Source organism: Musa acuminata, chromosome BXJ3-4 (genome assembly GCF_036884655.1).
Source record: "Musa acuminata AAA Group cultivar baxijiao chromosome BXJ3-4, Cavendish_Baxijiao_AAA, whole genome shotgun sequence".
NCBI classification, from domain to species: domain Eukaryota; kingdom Viridiplantae; phylum Streptophyta; class Magnoliopsida; order Zingiberales; family Musaceae; genus Musa; species Musa acuminata.
Genome location: NC_088352.1, coordinates 44,862,514 through 44,870,639, shown reverse-complemented (window position 1 = coordinate 44,870,639; position 8,126 = coordinate 44,862,514).

Sequence of the window (8,126 nt, the reverse complement as noted above, 5' to 3'; positions counted from 1 at the left end):
GTATAATTTTAAAATAATAAAATATCAAATCAAAAGATAATGGGGCTAAAAAAACATAAGAGTATTTGTTTAGTACGGTATCAAACTATAATTCTAACTAATTTATGATAAGAATTTATTTATCAAAAATATAATAATTTTTCAAAAATAAAATATTTCTTTATTATATCATTCACTCAAAAGTTTATTATTTAAACTAATGCACATAATTTTTTTTGCAAAAAATTGAGGAAATAACAACTACTTTTACTACTATTGTTTTGAGTTTCTTCCCTCTAATTATTTCCTATGCTTTATGTTTGAATATAAGTTTTAAAATTTACAAAGAAAATCAGGTGATGATAAAGAAAAAAAATGCTATGAGAACCATTCTTTTGTAGTATAGTTTTAAAATAATAAAATATCTAATCAAAAGATAATGGGTCTAAAAAAAACCTTAGAGCATTTGCTCCGTACAACATCAAACTATAATTCTAACTAATTTGTGATAAGAATTTATTTATGAAAAATATAATTATTTTAAATATAAAATATTTCTTTATTATATCATTCATTTAAAAGTTTATTATGTAAACTAATACACATAATTTTTTTACAGGAAATTAATTAAATAACAATGATATCAACAAGTGATAATGATGGGAATGATGATAGATTTGTACTATATCCAACTTTTTAATCTAAAATTTCTTCTTATTTATAGACAAGCATAATATTCTAGAAATATCAGAAATTATATGATCAGTTGAGGATCCTCTAATTAAAAGTCAATAGTATAATAATATAATAAACATAATATTCTTATTAGTTTTTAATTATATTTAGTTTAGTATTCTTAAACAATTTTTAATTAATTTATGTATATTTATGTCAACATATATGCACAATAATCATGAATAGCATTCTCATATTTAATTTAGATTTGAAACTTCATGTGGTAAAAGAAGGTACTAAAAATTATTAAATCTATTAAATTGATCAAATCATAGAGTAATTTGATCGAATAATAAAAATATTTAATGATATAAAATTTATCACTTGAAACCATAGAGCAACTTGATATTTTAATGAAATATTAGTCAATTTATACCTTTATACCATCTAATAGGCCAATATCATCCACATTACTTCAGGTTTAAGAATATATTTAAGTTCATTGCATCTAGTATAACAAAATTAATATTAATTATAATATAACTGATAATAACCTCAATAACAGTCAAGATTTCCCCAACGAGGAGATGTTGAGAAAAATCCTGCTCTGTTGAGGAAAAATCTCACTTTTAACATTTATAAATATGGAGTACTATATTATATTGTTTGAACATAAAATATATATTTTTTCTTTGTATTTCATTTCTATCATGGTATCAGAGCCATTCCTGCCTTAGGAAGCTCAACTCTCCCTTTGTTTTCTTGCCTTATGAAGCTCTGCACCTGACATCCGATGAATCCCATCACCATAAACCCAGTTGTTGCAACTTTTTTCCGCTGCATCTTGTCGCTAAACACATATGTTGCACTACAATAGCCCCCTAGGCGTGACCTCTACCTCCGACGACTGCAGCGATATTGGTCCTACTGCCATCATTTTCTTCGGCAACTACAGCACCTCCTCGGCGAACAGCACCTGGCTTCTCCCAAAGTGGGACTGCGCCCGCAGCATCATCAGCTTCTCCCAAAGTTGCAAGCTGCAGCACGTGCAGTGACGGTGGTGCCGCTGTTGCTGCAGTCGTTGTTGCTTGTGGCAAAATCAACAACTACAACTGCGTTGTAAACAGTGGCAGCATGGATCTCATTGCTTGCTTGTCATTAATGCCTCAATGAACACCTTTTGCTTGGAAAGTTGGCAAGTGATCGGTATAGGAGGCATCAATAGTTTTTTTTTACCCATCTAATCGTTGCAGACTTCCACCTTGCTCCCTTAAATTGGTATATATTATTTTGTAAGAATTTGAATATAATACAACTCATAATTATATAAATGTTATACGAAATAAAATTTGTGTTATGTACTTATATTTCTACTAAATTTTACTTAAGTTCCATTTATTTAATTTTTATGAGAGAAGATGGGTATAGCCTTCAAATCCAACCCATATTTCACATATTAGTATTTCAGAAATAGTAAGTTTCTATTCACATCAACTTCACTTTAATTTAAAGTTATATTATAGTTAATATCTATTTTATTGCATTAGATGTGACGAATTTAAATGTATCGTGAAAACGAACATGAAAAATATGGTTAATATTTACTAATTAGAAGGTATAAAGGTATTATTATTTTATTCAAAGATTAAGTTATTTATGGTTTTAAGTGATAAATTTGATATCAATGAAATATTTTCATTATTCAATCAAATTATTTTATTATTTGATTATTTTAAAAGATTTAACATTTAATCATTTAAAAAGTTATCAAACTCACAAAATATTTTAAATTTTTTAATGATGTCAATTTAGATAGTAAATATTTTGATCATAGCATATTCTTAGAATTGAATCGATATTACTTACGTTTATATATAAAAAATATAGAGGTTTATACAATTTATATTATTTTTATTTTAATATTAATATTAATATTAAATATTTATTTATTTAATAATAATAATTTTTTTGTTGGGTGCATACCTCAAAAAGAGCAACTTGATCTTTTAATAAAATATTAGTCAATTTATACCTTTATACCATCTAATAGGCCAATATCATACACATTACTTTAGGTTTAAGAATATATTTAAGTTCATTGCATCTAGTATAACAAAATTAATATTAATTATAATATAACTGATAATAACCTCAATAACAGTCAAGATTTCCCCAACGAGGAGATGTTGAGGAAAATCCTGCTCTATTGAGGAAAATTATCTCTTTTAACATGTATAAATAGGGAGTACTATATTATATTGTTTGAACATAAAATATATTTTTTTTCTTTGTATTTCATTTCTATCATGGTATTAGAGTCATTCCTGCCTTAGGAAGCTCTATTCTCCCTTTGTTTTCCTGCCTTATGAAGCTCTACACCTGACATCCGATGAATCCCATCACCATAAACCCAGTTGTTGTAGCTTTTTGCCGCTGTATCTTGTCGCTAAACACATATGTTGCACTACAATAGCCCCTTAGGCGTGACCTCTATCTCCGAAGACTGCAGCGATATTGGTCCTACTGCCATCATTTTCTGCGGCAATTACAGCACCTCCTCGGCGAACAGCACTTGGCTTCTCCCAAAGTGGGACTACGCCCGCAGCATCATCAGCTTCTCCCAAAATTGCAAGTTGCAGCACGTGCAGTGACGGTGGTGCCGCTGTTGCTGCAGTCGTTGTTGCTTGTGGGAATATCAACAACTACAACTGCATTGTGAACAGTGGCAGCATGGATCTCATTGCTTGCTTGTCATTAATGCCTCAATGAAAACCTTTTGCTTGGAAATTTTGCTTGCTTGTCATTAATGCCTCAAGGAAGACCTTTTGCTTGGAAAGTTGGCAAGTGATCGGTATAGGAGGCTTCAACAGTTTTTTTTTACCCATCTAATCGTTGCAGACTCCCACCTTGCTCCCTTAAATTGGTATATATTATTTTGTAAGAATTTGAATATAATACAACTCATAATTATATAAATGTTATACGAAATAAAATTTGTGTTATGTACTTATATTTCTACTAAATTTTACTTAAATTCCATTTAATTAATTTTTATGAGAGAAGATGGGTATGGCCTTCAAATCAAACCAATATTTCACGTATTAGTATTTCAGAAATAGTAAGTTTCTATTCACATCAACTTCACTTTAATTTAAAGTTATATTATAGTTAATATCTATTTTATTGCATTAGATGTGACGAATTTAAATGTATCGTGAAAACGAACAAGATAAAATATGGTTAATATTTACTAATTAGAACGTATAAATGTATTATTATTTTATTCAAAGATTAAGTTATTTATGGTTTTAAGTGATAAATTTGATATCAATGAAATATTTCCATTATTCAATCAAATTATTTTATAATTTGATTATTTTGAAAGATTTAACATTTAATCATTTAAAAAGTTATCAAACTCACAAAATATTTTAAATTTCTTAATGATGTCAATTTAGATAGTAAATATTTTGATCATAGCATATTCTTAGAATTGAATCGATATTAATTACTTTTATATATAAAAAATATAGAGGTTTATACAATTTCTATTATTTTTATTTTAATATTAATATTAAATATTTATTTATTTAATAATAATGATTTTTTTGTTGGGTGCATACCTCAAAAAGAGGGTGTACTAATTAATTTTTGAATGGTGATTTTTCTTATCAAAATTATTTTATTAGTTTGGTAATTCTGGATTATATTTACGAAGAAAATAAATTTTTCTTTTTTTCTTAAAACTATTGTAACTACATAATAATTTTTAACTTTAAATATAATTATACTAAAAATTATGCATGTATTAATAAATATTTGTTTCTTTTTAGATTATTATTATGAAACTTAATTTTTAGTTTTCAAATGCGGCTAACACTTATTTATTATTAAACACCTTTTATCAAGATTACACAAAAAATATAAGAAATTTTTTATTTAAAATATTAAATTATTTTGTAATAATTTGAATATAATATAACTCATAGTTATATAAATGTTATATGAAATAAAGTTTATATTGTGTACCTATATTTCTAAAAAGTTTTACTTGAGTTCCATTTAATTGATTTTTGTGAGAGAAGATGGGTATAATCTTTAAATCAAACTCATATTTCACATATTAGTATTTTAGAAATAGTAATTTTCTATTCACATCAAGTTTATTTTAATTTAAAGTTATATTATAGTTAATATCCATTTTATTACATTAGATACGATGAATTTAAATGTGCCATGAAGACTAAAATGAAAATTTATAATTAATATTAGCTCATTAGAACGTATAAAGGTATTATTATTTTATTCAAATATCAAGTTAATTTTTGATTTTAAGTGATAAAATATGAATATAAATGTAATAAAACTAAGTATTCTATCATTTGCCAATATAACATGCATATATTATGTTGATGATTAATATATCATTTGTCATAATTTATGTTTTTTTCCATTTCAGATATTTCAGCATTATGTTGCACTTCTTTGTCATGTTGAGTTATTGTATGTATCTCAAAATATGATTGATAAAATTATTACAGAAGTAGTACAAAGGAGATTTATCTTTTGCAAATAGATATTATTGGATGATACATTTTATATTCTTTCAATAAATTGAAAGATATGACCGCCCATATATATTAGGAAGTTTAGTTATATTGACATATTCATAGTAATGAATAAAATCTACAAATATAAATGATGAAATAATTCTTATTAAAAAACCGTTAATGAGTAAGATATTATCAACCCCTTATACATTGGGCAGGTCATTTCATTTTTTATAATATTCATTTCATAAATTTTAAGGGCACTGCATAAAAAAAATACAATAATTAATAATCACATATTTTAAAATACATAATGATGTTTATATAATAATGAATATTTTTTAAACATTATGGATTACTATGATAATAAGAACAAACATTAGCCAATATCATCTATATTACTCCACATAAGGTTTCTACCTATTTTTTATATTTCTAAGTAAAACATATTTACCAATGTTTTCCAAAGGATTGGGCTCTTGAATATTGCAAAGCTAGTAAAAATTATTTGAAATTAATCAAATTTATCATAATTGTGACATGATAAATCATCAATTAACTTGTTATACTATATAAATTCTAGTATACATTTATCATTTTGTGATATAATAAAAAAATACGTGAAACATGATATTTATCTTTTATTTCTCATGTAAGACGATGAATTAAATATTCCTAACTAAATTTATAATTTTCAATAGATCATAATGATAGTAAAAGATCTATATAGTCATCAAATGATAAGGACAATACAATAAGGCTTTGTTTTTATTGTTTGTGGTTTTACATTTCAAATATGATAAGAGATGTTGAAAAGTTTTTATCTTTGTAAAAATAAAGAATCAACATATATTTTATACTTGATAATATTTTACCTGAAATATAATATCTTAGATATAGAACATCTATCATCATGCTCATCATCATCACAAGTTGATATCGTTGTTATTTCCTCAATTTCATGAATTTTTTTTTTGCATTAGTTTACATAGTAAACTTTTAAATGAATGATATAATAAAAAAATATTTTATGTTTAAAAAATATTAATAATTTTCATAAATAAAATTTCACCACAATTTAGTTAGAATTATAGTTTGAAATCTTTACCAATCAAATTATCTTTATGGTTATGATTCTTATGAAAATCCTTATTTCATAGGTTGTGCATCTATCTCACAATTCATTCAATAGCAAAGCTTAGTTTGCATACTTACATATTTGCAGTGACATTTCCCTCGCACCACTTTCTCATACAAATCTGTAGAAATTTCGAATTGTGATTCATCGAAGTAAACTGTTTAAGTAGCTAAATCTGGAAAGCACAACATTAAGATCAAAATGATTTACTTTGATAACCTATTATTCAATTGGTGCAATAAGAACGCTTAGTTACGACAACATATGCATGATTCTTGATTAAGCCTTAATGTGTTTACGATTCGCAATGCAAGAATGCCAACCAAAAAGGTCCAGATATGACTAGAGTAGGTAAATACGATCGATGTATTTATGAAAACAGGCCAAAAGTGATGCGATTCTGAGAAGCCAATAAAACACGAGCATAGCTAGGGATGACATCGAAGAAATGGTATGCCTAGTCCTCGTCATAAACTCCAATCTCAGTCGAGCAAAATGAGCAGTAGACAGTTCAGATAATCTGACTCAATATCTCACGATCGATGTATTTAAGAAAACAGGCCAAAAGTGATATGATTCTAAGAAGCCAACAAAACACCAGTTCGAGCATAGCTAGGGATGACATCGAAGAAATTGTATGCCTAGTCTTCATCATAAACTCCAATCTCAGTCAAGCAAAATGAGCAGTAGACAGTTCAGATAATCTGACTCAATATCTCATGATCGATGTATTTATGAAAACAAGCCAAAAGTGATGTGATTATGAGAAGCCAACAAAACACCAGTTCGAGCATAGCTAGGGATGACATCGAAGAAATGGTATGCCTAGTCTTCATCATAAACTTCAATCTCAGTCAAGCAAAACGAGCAGTAGACAGTTCAGATAATCTTACTCAATATCTCACGATCGATGTATTTATGAAAACAGGCCAAAAGTGATGTGATTCTGAGAAGCCAACAAAACACCAGTTCGAGCATAGCTAGGGATCATCGAAGAAATGGTATACCTAGTCTTCATCATAAACTCAAATCTCAATCAAGCAAAACGAGCAGTAGACAGTTCAGATAATTTTACTCAATATCTCCTCGCTTTCAGTGTTTTCAATAGAGTCAGCAGAATTTGATCAATAGTGTTCTCAATATCTTAAGATGCTTGTCTTGGTTTTGATTGACGTAGAATCTGATCAGTAATGACCTTGCAATGGAAAAAAACATAAATCATGACAAATGATAGATTAATCATCAACATAATATCCGCATGTTATAATGGCAAATTATAGATTAATCTACCGGAAAGAATGTGAACTTCAAATACAATCATCCACCTGAAAGCGACATTCAATGTTATGCAATAGAAGTAACAAAGAACAAAATCAAGTATCTATAATCCAACAAATGATTCAGTTAGAAATAAAGAGTCTAGGAAGGACTAAAAATACTTAGGTAAACACTCATCTATCCATACACAGTACATAGACACAAACATATGTGCATAATAGTATACATTTGTAAATACAAACACGTAGAGACCCAGGCATAAACACATATTAAAAAGAAACTATTTTGAATGATAATTGATTTTACAGTACATTATTTCTTCCTACGTGTACATAGACACATATACATACACAGTACATAGACATAAACATTTATTTCTTCCTGAATCATTTGTTGGTTTATAGATAATTGATTTTGTTCTTTGTTACTTCTATTGTATAATATTAAATATCGCTTTCAGGTGGAATATTTTGAACGATAATCAACTTATGAGAATCTGTAATTTT